The sequence below is a fragment of the Rutidosis leptorrhynchoides genome, chromosome 7 (assembly GCF_046630445.1).
Source record: "Rutidosis leptorrhynchoides isolate AG116_Rl617_1_P2 chromosome 7, CSIRO_AGI_Rlap_v1, whole genome shotgun sequence".
In the NCBI taxonomy this organism is placed as follows: domain Eukaryota; kingdom Viridiplantae; phylum Streptophyta; class Magnoliopsida; order Asterales; family Asteraceae; genus Rutidosis; species Rutidosis leptorrhynchoides.
In genome coordinates, this window is record NC_092339.1 from 68,653,038 (window position 1) to 68,670,015 (window position 16,978).

Below are 16,978 nucleotides of genomic sequence, written 5' to 3' on the forward strand. Positions count from 1 at the left end.
TCACTCAATACGAATTAGTTGTGAGCAGTGTGGAGGACCACATTTGACAAAAGATTGTCTCAGTATTGAATTAACAATGGAACAAAGAGAGAATATTTCATACATAAACCAAAGGCCTGGAAATAATTATCAGAATAATTATCAACCGCCAAGACCGATTTACAATCAAAACCAGAATTATAACAGAAATATTCCATACAACAACCAACAAGGTCCTAGCAATCAACAAGTATCCAATAATACTTATAATCAGCAAAGACCTAATTTTCAAAACAAATCACCACAACAAACCGATGATAAAAAGCCGAATTTAGAAGATATGATGACGAAGCTAGTTGAAACTCAAACGCAGTTTTTCACATCTCAAAAACAAACTAATGAACAAAATGCTCAAGCATTTAGAAATCAACAAGCTTCTATTCAAAATCTGGAACAAGAAGTGAGTAACCTAGCCAGGTTAATAGGTGAAAGAAAACCGGGAAGTCTACCTAGTGATACAAATGCTAACCCCCGGAATGAAACAACTAAAGCTATTACCACAAGAAGTGGAACAACACTTAAACCACCGGAAATACCTGTAACTTCTGATGAAACTATTCCTACTCCACAAGAACCACAACCTGATCAAGATAAGGAAAAAGAACCGGTAGTTGAAAAGGTTAATGAAGATAACATAGTTAAGGATAAACCTTATGTTAAACCGTATCAACCACCACTTCCTTATCCGAGTAAAATGAAGAAAGAGAAACTTGAAGCCGAGCAATCCAAATTCTTGGATATGTTTAAACAGATAAATGTAAATCTTCCTTTCATTGATGTGATTTCAAGAATGCCTAGATATGCTAAATTCTTGAAAGATCTAATCTCAAATAGAAAGAAAATGGAAGAACTCTCGGCTGTTACTATGAATGCTAATTGTTCAGCAGTGCTGTTGAATAAGATACCAGAAAAACTATCTGATCCAGGAAGTTTCACAATTCCATGTTTTCTGGGTAGTCTTAGTTCAATAGAAGCATTGGCAGACTTAGGTGCTAGTATAAATCTAATGCCGTATTCACTATACACTAAACTAGACCTTGGAGAATTGAAACCAACAAGAATAAGCATACAACTAGCCGATCGATCAATAAAATATCCTAGAGGGATAATGGAGAACATGCTAGTTAAAGTTGGTACTTTAGTATTTCCAGTAGATTTTGTTGTTTTGGACATGGAAGAAGATTCTCAAGTTCCTCTCATATTAGGAAGACCATTCTTAAACACGGCTAAAGCAATGATAGACGTGTTCGGTAAGAAACTGACCCTAAGTATAGAGGATGAGAGTGTTACCTTTTCAGTTGATAGAGCAATGCAACAACCACAATCTGCAGATGATATATGTTATTATATTCAAACTATAGATGCACATGCAGAATTATTAGAAGAATTTCCAGAATTACAAGGAACAGGAGAATGTTCTTTAGGAGAAGGTAATGAACCAATTGATGAAGCTGAAATGTTAGCTACACTTATAGCTAATGGATATGAACCAACAACAGAAGAAATTCAAATGCTAAAAGAAGAAGACAGATATCGATACAAATCATCGATAGAAGAACCTCCGAAATTAGAGTTAAAGCCACTTCCAAACCATTTGGAATACGCTTATTTACATGGTGAATCTGAATTACCTGTAATAATATCGTCTTCTCTTACTGAAAATGAGAAATCACAACTCATTTCTGTGTTGAAAGCTCATAAACCAGCCATTGCATGGAAGATTCATGATATTAAAGGAATAAGTCCTTCGTATTGCACACATAAAATCCTTATGGAAGAAGATCATAAAACGTATGTGCAACGCCAACGAAGACTAAATCCTAATATGCAAGATGTAGTTAAGAAAGAAATTATTAAACTGCTAGATGCAGGTTTAATTTATCCAATTTCTGATAGTCCATGGGTAAGCCCAGTTCAATGCGTACCTAAGAAGGGTGGCATGACTGTCATTACAAATGAGAAAAATGAGCTTATTCCTACTAGGACTGTAACAGGATGGCGTGTGTGTATTGATTATAGAAAATTAAATGACGCCACCAGAAAAGATCACTTTCCCTTACCTTTCATAGATCAAATGTTGGAAAGATTAGCCGGAAATAGTTACTATTGTTTTCTAGATGGATTTTCCGGATATTTTCAAATTCCAATAGCACCCGAAGATCAAGAGAAAACCACATTCACGTGCCCTTATGGTACTTTTGCTTACAAACGCATGCCATTTGGACTTTGTAACGCCCCTGCAACCTTTCAAAGGTGTATGATGGCGATTTTTCACGACATGATAGAAGAATGCATGGAAGTATTCATGGATGACTTTTCAGTCTTCGGTGATACATTTAAATCATGTCTAGTTAATCTGGAACGAATGCTAATTAGATGCGAAAAATCAAATCTAGTTCTTAATTGGGAGAAATGCCATTTCATGGTTAAAGAAGGCATCGTTCTTGGACATAAAATTTCAAAAGAAGGAATTGAAGTGGATAGAGCTAAAGTAGATGTAATTGCTAAACTTCCACATCCCACCAATGTTAGAGGAGTTAGGAGTTTTCTAGGGCATGCCGGTTTTTACCGACGTTTCATAAAAGATTTTTCTAAAATTGCCACTCCTATGAATAAACTCCTAGAAAAGGATGCTCCATTCATCTTTTCAGATGAGTGTATCAAATCTTTTAATATTCTTAAAGAGAAACTCACTAATGCGCCAATCATGATAACACCAAATTGGAATCTACCATTTGAACTAATGTGCGATGCAAGTGATTTTGCAATGGGAGCCGTTTTAGGACAAAGGATTGAAAAACGATTTCAACCTATATATTATGCTAGTAAGACATTACAAGGAGCACAAACGAACTATACAACTACTGAAAAAGAACTCCTTGCTATTGTCTTTGCTTTTGACAAATTTCGATCATATCTCGTTCTAGCAAAAACGGTGGTCTATACCGACCATTCTGCTCTTAGATACCTATTTTCAAAACAAGATGCTAAACCAAGATTAATCTGTTGGATCTTACTCTTACAAGAGTTTGATATTGAAATCCGAGATAAAAGAGGAGCAGAAAATCTCGCCGCTGATCATCTTTCTCGTCTTGAAAATCCTGAGTTAGAAGTTCTAAATGAATCGGCCATACAAGACAACTTTCCTGATGAATATCTATTGAAGATAGATTATAAAGAAATCCCATGGTTTGCAGACTATGCAAACTACTTAGTTTGTGGATTCCTTGAAAAAGGATTATCGTACCAAAGACGAAAGAAATTCTTCAGTGATATAAAACACTATTTCTGGGAAGATCCACATTTGTTTAAAAGTTGTCCCGATGGAATAATACGCCGATGTGTATTTGGAGATGAAGCTAGTAAAATATTAAACCATTGTCACACAGGACCAACAGGAGGGCATTATGGGCCTCAACTAACAGCAAGAAAAGTTTATGAAGCTGGATTCTATTGGCCTACAATTTACAAAGACGCACACCTTCTTTGCAAATCCTGTGATGCATGTCAAAGGGCCGGAAAAATAAGTCAACGTGATGAAATGCCACAAAATATCATCCAAGTATGTGAAGTATTTGACATTTGGGGTATTGACTTTATGGGTCCATTTCCAAAATCTCATAATAATCTATATATACTCGTAGCCATTGATTATGTATCTAAATGGGCGGAAGCACAAGCTCTCCCAACTAACGATGCACGAGTTGTAGTCAACTTTTTAAAACGTCTTTTTGCAAAGTTTGGAACACCGAAAGCTTTAATAAGTGATCGGGGTACTCATTTCTGTAATAATCAACTTGAGAAAGTTCTTAAAAGATATGGAGTAACTCATAAAATCTCCACCGCATATCATCCACAAACAAGTGGACAAGTTGAAAATACCAACCGAGCTTTAAAACGTATTCTAGAGAAAACCGTAGGATCAAATCCGAAGGAATGGTCCATTAAATTGGAGGATGCACTCTGGACTTTTAGAACAGCCTACAAAACTCCAATTGGAACCACACCTTTTAGACTTGTTTATGGAAAAGCATGTCATCTTCCAGTAGAAATTGAACACAAAGCATTTTGGGCTTTGAAGACATGTAATCTTGATTTACATGAAGCCGGACGTCTACGATTAAGTCAACTAAACGAATTAGAAGAATTAAGACATGAAGCATACGAAAATTCGTTAATCTATAAAGAAAGAACGAAGAAATGGCATGATAAAAGAATCAGAAGTTCAAAAGAATTTAAAGAAGGAGACAGAGTTCTTCTTTTCAATTCACGATTCAAGCTATTTCCTGGAAAATTGAAATCAAGATGGTCTGGACCATTCATAGTCAAAAGAGTTTTCCCATACGGAATGATAGAATTAATAAATTCAAATGGGATTGAATTTAAAGTTAATGGTCACAGAGTTAAACATTACATACATGGTCCGATGGAAGTCGACAACGAAGTTAATCACAATTTCGACACCACAGCTAACTAAGTGTGGGGAGAATCAAGTCTTTAAAGGATAATATGTATTTTTGATAGAGTTAGATTGTCTGTTTTCGTGTAGTTCTCGAAAATGAAACCCGAATGGTCTTTCCCTAGCAGACCCTAAAGAACTAGTCTTCTCCCCCCATTCTGAATTTTTATTTTTTTAGGTTTATACAAAATGAAGACTGCCTGTGAACTAAACCATGGTCTAATGCTACACGCTTTGATCACTAAAAGAAATAATAACATACTACCAAGTGAAATAGTATCAGTAATCAGAGAAAGAATGGACGGAGTTAGAAAAGAATCCAGATGCGAAGATAATAAATTACAATTTGGTAAAGGAAAATCAAAATCCGCAGCGAAAAGAAGAGCACGACACCTAGAAAGATGTCACAAATGCGGAAAATGGTCACATGGAGGTAAATGTTCAAATAATCAAACCTATTCAAATACCGAATTTGTTACTTTATGCAGAGACGGACCGTTCATATGTTTAGAAGAAAAGACACTGAATGCTCGAGGTTACGCCTATGTAGCCATGGAAAACCAATTAAACCGACTATCTTATGAATGAGATAGATCATATAACTAAGAAATCTATCTCACAGGTATGTCTGTACAGTTTTTATTTTTATTTTTAACCTTTTGATAATAAACGCTAATTTGTTCGCTAAAAATTATTAAATTGGTATTGAATAAAATTAGGTTTGGCGACCGAAATTATTGATATCATTCAAAAATTTATTACATCACTGCGAAATTTAACGTTTATTCTTAAGGTATAAATATCTTTAAACAATCAACCCAAAATATTTCAAAAATTCGTCATGAGTTAAATTAGGTCTTGGAACCGAAATTACTTTACCGAAAAGAGGGGCGCATATTTTTGATAATATTTGATTGATTAAAGTGGGATAAAAAGACAAAAAGATTTTTAATTTTATTTTTACCATGTTTTTAAAATTAATATTTAAATCTTAAATTAATATTGTAAACTTTGTAAAAACAATATATTTAAAATCGTAAATATTTGAAAAATTAATATAAGTTTGGTGTGAATTTATAATATGAATTTTTAATTTTATGCATTTCAAATTTTAAGTTTGGTGTGAATTTTTAATATTAATTTTGAATTTTATATTTAAGTTGTGTGAATTTAAAAACAAAAATTTACTTTATCTCATTAAGTTAAAAATATGATTTTTAAAATTCGTCGTAAGTTGAAGACTAGGTCTTTGAACCGAAATTGCTTTACCCGAGAGAGGGACGAGAACTTTTATTATCATTATTTTTAATCTCATTGAATTAAAGTATGCCAAAAACATAAAAAAAACCCAAAAATCTTAGCTTTTAAAACAATCGCTACAAAAAGACAAATTTTAAAATTTTGTCGAGGGACGGACTAGGACATCGATCCGAAACGACCTCGTCCTAAATAACAAAGGAAACGAAATTTTAAAATTAAGTACTTAATTGTTTTATAAGTTAATGATTATAAAAAAAAAAAAAAAAAATTTCAAACTCCGCGACTCGCGGAGTTTGAAGGGTTATTCACCGCGAGTCGCGGAGATATCGGATATCAGAAAAAAAATAAAAGCTGCAACAGCTCAGTTTCACACACCACAAACAAAAAAAAGCTGCGAAAACCCACGAAAAAACCCGAAAAAACCCCCAAAATCACAATTTTTAACCGTTAATCACCAAATCTTTTACTAAAATCATGTTGAGAAGGATGCTATCTAGGAATTACTCAAGAAAAACGGTAAATTTCTACACCTAAACACCATTTAATCCGAAATTAGTGTTCTTGAGCAATTTTTTCCCCAATTTGATTTTGATGCTTTTTAGTGTAATTAGGCTTAAATTGTTTATGTATTATGCTTGAATAACCTAGATTGATGCTGTTTAACATGATTAGAAGCCTTAAACTTCAAATTTTGAGTAATCTAGGGTTTGTGTTCTTGAGCAAATTTGGGGCTTTTTGATATAAACAGGTTATGGCCGATTTTTGTCATTAATTGTTGCTAAATTGAGTAGTGTAACATGTCTAGGTAGTTAAATGATCCAAACTTTGAGCCTAAACATGATTTTGAGAATTAAAGTGGACTTTTTCAAGTCTAAAATTCATGAACTTGATTTTTGAAAGATAATGCCATTTGAGACTTGTTTAATTGCTAGTAATGATTATTTTGACATGTTATTTGAGTTGAATGCTTATGAACTTGGCAAACATTTTCGTATATGCTTATTTGAAAAAGTGTAGATTTGATGAAAATGTGAAAATGAGCTTAAGTTTGATATAAATTGATCATGTGATTGTGATTATTTTGATTGATGATTTTGCTGACACTAATGCATATTTGGATGCACAAAAATTATGTTTGATGTGTTTTGCAGACTGAAAGGGGTGAATCTTCATCCCAAGCCCGTAATACTCCTGCTGAGAATGTGGAACAACAGGAGGTGGATAACTACTACAAGTAGGATATACCTCATCCAGTCATGACCTTTTCCGATATGCACTTGGAAGAGTTGCGCCCGAACCTGAGATTTGACAGACTTTGGATAGATTATCCAAAATATAAAAGGGGTTTGCATACTCTTCATTCTAAGGTTGTTGAGGTACCGAGGGTCATAGAATGGGGACCCTTAGAAGCTGTAGAATTGGCCGGGCCAATTAGGGAATTACTTGTACAGAGGTATGGTAATTCTTCTTTTAATGACTGGGTACGTTTATTCACCATGCGTAGACCTGTATATAAAGTATGGTGTGAAGAATTGTTATGTAGTATAGAGTTGAATGATCGGGTAGCTAGTTTAACCGATCGTTCTTTTATTAGATTTTTGTTAGGCGGTTCGATGCGCCACATGTCTTTACTGGACATGGCTCAGGCTTTACGTATATATACGCCTGAGGAGTTAGTGTCTGCCGATTGTAGAGGATTGATACTAAACGGTAGAAAGATAGATGAAAATTTTGATACACACGGTGTGTGGAGTCAAATGACAAGCCATCACCGTTTCAAAGGGGGAAATTACTCTTATTTGGATATAGATAGAGCCGAATTAAGAGTGATACATAGGTTTTTAGCTAATTCGATTACACAAAGGGGTAAGAACAAGGAAAAAGTAAATGAATAGGATTTGTTTTACCATATGTGTATTCGAGACCCACAAAGCGCTGTAAGTATACCGTATTGTGTGGGTTATTATTTATCAGCTATGGTTCGGAGGATGCGACCGCATAGCATAATAGGAGGTGGTATTTTTATTACTTTGATTGGTGAATATCTCGGTGTGGATATAAGTCGGGGGGGATTATTAGTAGAAGAACCAGAACCCCGCGATACTATAGGTTTAAATGTATACCATGGTGCGAAAGTTTTGAAGAGGCGAAATAATGCCGTAGTACGATACCATGGTAGACATCCACAGGTGGAGAGAAACCAACAGCAAGGTAATGTAGGAGGGGGGAATGAGATGCAAGAAATGCAAAGGTTTATAGCTTCTCAGGAATATGAAAATGATAGACAGAGAGCATTTGAAGATTGGCAAGTTCATCAGAACCAAATCATAGCTCATTGCCAACATATAGGTAGAAACTATATTCCTACACCGAAACCCATCTTCCCTCCCTGGTCTATAGAGATGCAGCCACCGTATCCTACGTATGACCCTGCCGAAGCATTCTATAGCACCTATGGTTATGCCTGGAACCCCTATTGGTACCAGTATCATCCCTAGTATACTTATTATTTTTTTTTATTTTGTAATTTGTAATGATTGATACGTTTAATACTTTTGTTAATATTGTAATCATTTTTATAATTATCTAACTTTTATTCTTAGATTTTAATAATTTTTGAATGTGGGGTAATATACCAAACTTCAAAAATATGTATAAATGTTTGCAGTTTATCTTATGTACACAACAGGGTAAAACAACGCATTTTCAAAGACTGGCATTAAGTTCAGCAAAAGCAACTAATTTTGACGACAAGATGCAAAATATATGTGAAATAACAACAAGACGGAATGAACAAATGATGTGCACCATTTATCATTCAGCAAACAAACGCCAATATATTTGGAAACTTTGGTAAAAATTTAATCATTTTCACACAAATCACCCTCAATTTAAATTGTTACTGATTTCTTGCAAATGAGGGATTGCAAGATCTTAAGTGTGGGAAGGGGTTAAATTCTTTCGGATTTTAAAAATTTTTACTTTATACACTTGGTTACCATTAAAAAATACTAGTAAAGCAGTAGTTGTATTAGAATCTAGTGCTCTCTGATAATAAAGAACAGCCCTGGTCTTATATACTGACTACCCAATTCTAGTAAAATTTTTCAAAATTTTCAATTAAATGAACTAAAAATCATGTTTATACATATTTATGAACGATAAAACTAGGTTTTAACACCGAAATTATTGTTACCTCAAAAAGGACATAAATTGAGAAACAAACCAAAATGTTAAAATTCATTTAAAATGGAATAGAGGACGATAAAAAGGAAAATAAAAGCCAAGTGTGGGAAAATTTACCAAGTTATCTTAAACATATGTCACATATATCTGTAACAAATAACTGAAAATACTTTTGCTTTGGACTAAACTAAACTGTTTTACCCGATGAAAGAAAAGAAGAGATGGATCTACACGATGAATCAATTCCATCATTAAAAGGAAGTAAAGTCTTCCGAAAAAGACACGCGCTTCTTGATTTAGGTCAAGAAGTTGTCGTCCAGACCAGCTGTAGGTTGACGAAAAATCTAGAAAAGTCATCACTAAAATCAGCAGGAAATCCACGGACCTCAGCATTAAACAGGGTCGCCAAGTGGTCAGACTTATCCTAACCATGAGAGGATCTGTCTTGTAAAATGGGGAGGCACCGTGCAAATTAGCTTGATAAGACTAATGAATCAGATCCCCAGAAAGGATAATCTCCTTAAAAATTAAAAATCAGCTTTTAAGACTGATATTACTCAATCCTAGAGATTGACCTTAAAGATTGAGAATTCAAACTCATGGAATTCAATGATATCTAAACTCGAGCTTGAACGAGAAAATATTTTGATCAAAATTACAAACCGATTTATTTTCTGAAAACCCTATTTTCAATGCGTTCATTACCATTGAACGTAAAATCCTAGGAATTCACCTGGAATTCATTAGGTCACCTGAACCAAATCGGGTGTCAACCGTAAGAACGGTGGTTGCATAGCATGGTCAAAGACAGGACCTTGTGCCAGACCGAAAAATTATAAGGGTGAGCTTTACTATTGCTCCTACCAAGGATAGTAATTGCGTCCGACACGTTATAAACCATAATTAAAAGCATGTCAGGGAACATTGCCTTAACAGTTGCTTGTTCAACGCTTTCCTTTACAACCGGATGGTAGTTTATCGAAAAGTAATATACGGGACAAGTAAACTGGACGTGTTGCTTTCCAAATACAAGGTTAGCAAATGGGTGACACAAAATCATAAGTTTTGAGCTAAAATTTTCAAATCTGAAACCCACCAAATCCACAAAAATATTTTGCAAACACCGGTAAAGGGTTATTCCGGAAAACTTATCTAGGGTAAAAACTAGATTTAATTTTCAAAAGATCAAATGTTTTCATAAAGATCCAATTTCCTTAATGGATCTAAATTTTTATAGTCATGTGGGACTGTAAACCATATCGTTACTACCATTGTTTATACCGCCGTATAGAAAATCACTGATGTACAAAGTGTGAAGAATAAAGAAGTGATTCTAGTATTTCAAGACGATATTGCTTGAGGACAAGCAACGCTCAAGTGTGGGAATATTTGATAATGCTAAAAACGAACATATATTTCATAGCATTATTCCTCAAGAAAGACAAGCTTTTAGTTGCAATTGTTCTATTTACAAGTGATATTCGTTTAAATAATAAAAGGTGAAGACAAAAGACAGATTCGACGAATTGAAGACGCAAACGACCAAAAAGCTCAAAAGTACAAAAGACAATCAAAAAGGTTCCAATTATTGATAAGAAACGTCTCGAAATTACAAGAGTACAAGATTCAAAACGCAAAGTACAAGATATTAAATTGTACGCAAGGACGTTCGAAAATCCGGAACCGGGACCAGAGTCAACTCTTAACGCTCGACGCAACGGACTAAAAATTACAAGTTAACTATGTATATAAATATAATATAATATATAATTAATTATATTAATTATATATATATTATATTTATAAATAAAAACCGTCGGCAGAGAAAGACTCCAAAGGGGTGAGCTGTAAAAACAAACTCCGCGACTCGCGGAGTTTGAAGGCCAAAATGGCCGTGAGTCGCGGAGACCCCAGTTTTGAAACTCCCTATAAAGCAAACCGAAATCTGATCATTTTCATCATCTTTTTCTTCTTCTCCTCATTCATACGATATATTTATATTTATAATTTATATTTTAATTTTAATTTTAATTATAATTCTAATAATAAGGGTATGTTAGCGAATGTTGTAAGGGTGTAAGTCGAAATTCTGTCCGTGTAACGCTACGCTATTTTTAATCATTGTAAGTTATGTTCAACCTTTTTACATTAATGTCTCGTAGCTAAGTTATTATTATGCTTATTTAAAACGAAGTAATCATGATGTTGGGCTAATTACTAAAATTGGGTAATTGGGCTTTGTACCATAATTGGGGTTTGGACAAAAGAACGACACTTGTGGAAATTAGACTATGGGCTATTAATGGGCTTTATATTTGTTTAACTAAATGATAGTTTATTAATGTTAATATAAAGATTTACAATTGGGCATCCCTATAAATTACCATATACACTCAATCGGACACGATGGGCGGGGTATTTATATGTACGAATAATCGTTCATTTAACCGGACACGGAAATGGATTAATAGTTAATAAACTTGTTGAAACAGGGGTGAATTACATTCAAGGGTAATTGGTGTAATTGTTAACAAAGTAGTAAAACCTTGGTTTACACGCAGTCGATAACCTGGTGTATTCATTAAACAAAGTATTAAAACCTTGTTACAATTCGAATCCCCAATTAGTTGGAATATTTAACTTCGGGTATAAGAATAATTTGATGAGGACACTCGCACTTTATATTTATGACTGATGGACTGTTATGGACAAAAACCAGACGGACATATTAAATAATCCAGGACAAAGGACAATTAACCCATGGGCATAAAACTAAAATCAACACGTAAAACATCATGATTACTGAAGTTTAAATAAGCATAATTCTTTTATTTCATATTTAATTTCCTTTATTTTATATTTAATTGCACTTCTAATTATCGCATTTTTATTGTTATTGTATTTAATTGCACTTTTAATTATCGTACTTTTTAATTATCGCAAGTTTATTTTATCGCACTTTTATTATTCGCAATTTCATTATCGTTATTTACTTTACGCTTAAAATTAAGTCTTGTATTTATTTATTATTTTACATTTGGTTTTAACTGCGACTAAAGTTTTAAAATCGACAAACCGGTCATTAAACGGTAAAAACCCCCTTTATAATAATAATATTACTTATATATATGTTTGTATTTTTATATAGCGTTGAGCTTTGTTTAAAAAAGATTCCCTGTGGAACGAACCGGACTTACAAAAAACTACACTACTGTACGATTAGGTACACTGCCTATAAGTGTTGTAGCAAGGTTTAAGTATATCCATTCTATAAATAAATAAATATCTTGTGTAAAATTGTATCGTATTTAATAGTATTTCCTAGTAAAAATATAAACTATTTCGTACCCCCACGCTACGACATCAGCTAGCAACTATATGCATGTAAATGTGCATTATAAATAGAAGATCATACAGAGAAGAGAAAATCCATCCAAGAGTGGGATCAAGTGATCCAGAGAAAGGGATCAAGTATCACAAATGAGGGAAAACACAGTTGATCAATGATAAGGCTAAAAAGGAACATATATTTCATAGCATTATCCCCTTAGAAAGACAAGATTTTAGTTGCAATTGTTCCATTTTCAAGTGATATTTGTTTATATTAAATAAGTGCGAAGACAAAAGGCAGATTCGACAAATTGAAGACAAAAAGGTCCAAAAAGCTCAAATGTACAAGATACAATCAAAAAGGTTCAAATTATTGATGAGAAACGTCTAAAAATGACAAGAGTACAAGTTACAAAACGCAAAGTACACGATATAAAATTGTACGAAAGGGCGTTCGAAAATCCGGAACCGAGGCATGAACCAACTTTCAGCGCTCGACGCAACGGTGTAAAAATTACGAGTCAACTATGCACAAGAATAAAATATAATATTTAAATAATTCATAATAAGAATAATATTAAATAATAAAAAGTTATTAATTGAGCATAGTTCAGGGATCGTAAATGAAAATTCAATTTCAACTTTTGCATATATAAGGCAATGTAGTTCGTAGATTGGAGGACACTCTTTTTATATCATATTGGGATCTATATATCGATCCATCTATCTTTTCTATATCAAATATCAATATCTATATTTATAATTCTCTATCATAATGTTAATGTAATAAGATATAACAATAATCTTAATTTTAATTTTAAATTATGATAATAATAAGATTTATGATAGAGATCATTTGAGTGTGTAAGTCGAAATTCTGTCCGTGTAACGCTACGCTATTTTTAATCATTGTAAGTTATGTTCAACCTTTTTATATTAATGTCTCGTAGCTAAGTTATTATTATGCTTATTTAAAACGAAGTAATCATGATGTTGGGCTAATTACTAAAATTGGGTAATTGGGCTTTGTACCATAATTAAGGTTTGGGCAAAAGACCGACACTTGTGGAAATTGGACTATTGACTATTAATAGATGGGGGGTATTGTCTAATTGAGTGACAACTCATTGGAGTCTGTCGAACCTATCTTCAAATTAATTATCCTAATAATTAATAATGATTATGGTTGTCCTATTTAGTGACGTTCATATGGAATCTATTATAATCATTTAATTAATTATTCGGGTTGGGTAATTGATTATTCAAACTGATCAAGTGGGTAAATTAATATTCATATCTAATCAAAACAGGGGTAGATTACATACAGTGATAACTGGTGTAATTGTTGACAGAAGTGATAACTGCGTCACAGTTTAAATCCTTAATTAGTTGGAATATTTGACTTCGGGTATAAGGGTAATTTGACAAGGACACTCGCACTTTATATTTATGACCGATGGACTATTATGGATAAAAACCAGATAGGTATCAAATAAACCATGACAAAGGACAATTAACCCGAGTAACAATTAATTAAAATCAAAACGTCAAACATCATGATTACGGAAGTTTAAATAAGCATAATCCTTTTATTTCATATTCTATCGCAATTTTATTTATTGTTATTTTATTTATCGTCATTTATTTATTTTACGCACTTTAATTATTGTCATTTATCTTTACGCTTAAAAATATAAAATCGACAAACCGGTCATTAAACGGTAAAAACCCCCCTTTTATAATAATATTACTACTTATATATATATATATATATTTATATAAATATAGTTTTATAAAAATATAGTACGTAATCACTAGCTCCCTGTGGAACGAACCAGACTTACTAAAAAATACACTACTCTACGATTAGGTACACTGCCTATAGTGTTGTAGCAAGGTTTAGGTATATCCCATCCGTAAATTAATAAAACTTGTGTCATATTTTGTAGTATTTCCTAGTAAAAATAATACTATTTCGTACCCTCACGCTACATCATCAAGTTTTTGGCGCCGCTGCCGGGGAGCGCTAAAACGCTATATTTTTAATTATAATAATATTGAAATAAAATATAATAATATAATAATATTGAAATAGAATATAACAATATAATAATATTGAAATAGAATATAATAATATAATAATATTTTAGAATCAAAATTTGATACGTAAAGTTTTAAAAAGTCGTATTTATTAAATACTTCAGGGGTATATTATGTAACTTGTAATTAATAATTTCTATCATATCGCTTTCATGTGAATAGTAAAGTAATTAATTTCTTTTCATTTACTATTCATGAATAGTAAATGAATTAAAAAAAAAGTTTTGAAAAAAAATAATAATTATAAAAAAAATTATTAATTTGTAAAAAAAAATCGTTTAAAAAAAAAAAAAACGTAAAAAAAAAAAATATTAAAAAAAAAATATATATATTTTTTTAAGATTTTGTCTATAAAAAAAAATGTTTTTTTTAGTTTTATTACCTTTAGATTTTTAGACTATAGTCGCAACTTTTAGTATTAAGTTTAGTTTTGCCATAGTTATTTTTACTTCTAGAATTTTTAGGCTTTGCCGTAAAATCCCTTAAGTGCTTATTCCTTAGACTAAGATTTAGGTGCTTTAGAATTTTGCGACGCCGTTTTTCGCGCTACTTTCTTATTTTTATTTTTCGACGCCTATTTTTCGACCTTTTATTTTTCGACCTTTTTCGACGCGCAATCTTTTTCTTTCTTATTTCACGCTATTCTAGTTTTAGGATAAGATTTTTATTCTACTTCTTATCTAAATTTCTTAAAATTACGAAAATTTATTTTAAGTGGTTAAATTGATAGACATCAAAATTTTCTGGTTCGTAGTAATAGTTGGATTTGTACGTGGACCGGGTTATTGGAGCCAAACAGTACTCAATTATATTGAGACCAAACGAATCCTGCCCCTCTGCTGCATCTTTTGGCTATTCGAAACGTGGGCAAAATCAGAAAAGTCTATTAATTGGATAACTTATATAATTTTTCTTTCCTTTTAAAAACTAATAGGATATTCTGTGAATGCACCGAGTAAAACGTTCACCACCTTTCATACGTTCACCACCTGTAACTCGATCAAGACATCTAGCAAATATTGTCGCCGTTGATTTTTCTTTAGAATCGTCATCTAGTCGAACAAGAACTCCAACTCAAATTTCCGATAATCCATCTTTTGAACCCGACTTCACAATTAAGAACCCGGAGCATATTCAAGGACAATTCCAAGATCTTGAACCACTAATTATTCCTCCTGAGCCACAAACCATTAAATCAGAATCCTCTAGTGATTCGTATTCAATTATGGAAGTAACGGAACCTCTAAGTATGGAAGATCGAATGAGAGCCACACGCACGGGCCAAGGTCACGCCATTATTAAGCCAGAAGTTAATGCGCCAGATTATGAAATCAAAGGACAAATTCTACACATGGTAACTAACCAATGCCAATTCAGTGGTGCACCGAATGAAGATCCTAACGAACACCTTCGTACGTTTAAAAGAATTTGTACACTATTCAAAATCCGAGAAGTGGAAGATGAGCAGATCTATATCATGTTGTTTCCCTGGACTTTAAAGGGAGAAGCCAAAGATTGGTTAGAATCGTTACCTGAAGGGGCGATTGACACATGGGATGTTTTAGTTGAAAAATTTCTTAAACAATTCTTTCCGGCATCTAAAGCCGTGAGACTTCAAGGAGAAATTGTTACGTTCACACAAAAGTCAAATGAAACTCTATATGAGGCGTGGACAAGATTTGGAAAGTTGTTGAGAGGATGTCCTCAACACGGTTTAGACACTTATCAAATAGTACAAATATTCTACCAAGGTGTCAACGTTGCTACACGAAAAGACATCGACATAACAGCTGGTGGTTCCATTATGAAGAAAAACGCAACTGAAGCTTACAAAATTATTGATAACACAGCCTCCCACTCTCATGAGTGGCACCAAGAGAAAGATATATATCGTTCATCTAAAGCGGCTAGAGCCGATTCTAGCCATAACTTTGATTCCGTTTCCGCAAAAATAGATGCTTTCGGGAGACGAATGGAAAAGATGAATAAAGATATTCACGCAATACGAATTAGTTGTGAGCAATGCGGTGGACCACACTTAATGAAAGACTGTCACATTGAACAAACGATGGAACAACGTGAGAATGTTGTCTACATGAACCAAAGGTTGGAAAATAGTTATCAGAATAATTATCAACTGCCAAGGCCAAACTTCAATCGAAATCAAAACATTCTTTACAATCCAAAAGGACCCGACAATAACTCGTATAACCAACAAGGTCTGAATAACCAACCAACTCAAAACAACACTTTCAAAACCGTTTAACCAAAAACGGAGTACTTTTTTTTTTTTTTTTGTTAGGTCCCAATATCACCCAAGTATACAAACCATTTCGAAATAGTTATCCATATACAATTTATCATAATAACACGTTAAACATTTTATCTCGACTCTTGGTTTACAATGACACCATACATCCTTACGAGAATGTATTTCACATACAAGGTTTGACTCGACACAACCAAACGATGCGACCTCGAAACATTTATACAACACCACGGTTAAGACACAATAGCCCAACCCGATACCAAGAGCATAATCCCGAGGATCTACAAAATCCCCAATCCACATCCATATCCGAAAGCTACCCCATAGAGCCCAAG